Raw genomic sequence first — 586 nt, 5'->3', positions numbered from 1 at the left:
TGACGCCTGCTCAACACTGACCAAACACTATGGCATTGTGGGAAATTTCTGCTTGGCTCGCGTCCATCAATACATATGAAGAAATTTCTCCAGAATCAGTATTGACAGTGGATACAATTGATTCCAAACTGGTTTTTCATTCTGAGTCGGGTGCAGGTGTGGAACTTCAGACACAGTCTGTGTTTGTGTTGTTCATTCAGTGATTTTTCTTACAATTCCCAATCACAGCTGCAGAAAGTGAGAGGACAAGCAGGGATGTTCAAGATGAACGCCCAACGTGGGGCTTGAACCCACGACCCTGAGATTAAGAGTCTCATGCTCTACCGACTGAGCTAGTCAGGCTACATCAGAGTAGCTTCAATAGCCTGAAGTGATCAGAGTGAGAGACGCTACAAGCTCTCCATCAGACTCACAGTCACATGAGCCATCACATGATTGATGAATGACCACAAACACCTTCATCTTTGACAAAGAAGTCAAATAAAAGGTGAACCACAGATGAGACACCAGTGGTAAAAACACTAAAGTGCTGTCAAGGAGAAACAGGATACGAGCAAACACACACACAAGTTACAGAGAGAGAACT

At 44.2% G+C, this 586-nt stretch overlaps 1 non-coding gene across 1 annotated transcript; it reads right to left on the bottom strand.

Annotated features, from left to right (window-relative positions):
* Positions 1–269: 269 nt before the first annotated feature.
* trnak-cuu (transfer RNA lysine (anticodon CUU)) lies at positions 270–342 on the bottom strand. Its single transcript has one exon. It is a non-coding gene; the product is annotated as a tRNA-Lys (tRNA).
* Between the last annotated feature and the right edge of the window lie 244 nt (positions 343–586).

This window comes from Aulostomus chinensis, chromosome 1 (assembly GCF_037954235.1).
Source record: "Aulostomus chinensis isolate RoL2024-O1b breed Wild chromosome 1, RoL_Achi_v1.0, whole genome shotgun sequence".
NCBI classification, from domain to species: domain Eukaryota; kingdom Metazoa; phylum Chordata; class Actinopteri; order Syngnathiformes; family Aulostomidae; genus Aulostomus; species Aulostomus chinensis.
This window is presented reverse-complemented; position numbering and strand designations above follow the sequence as displayed.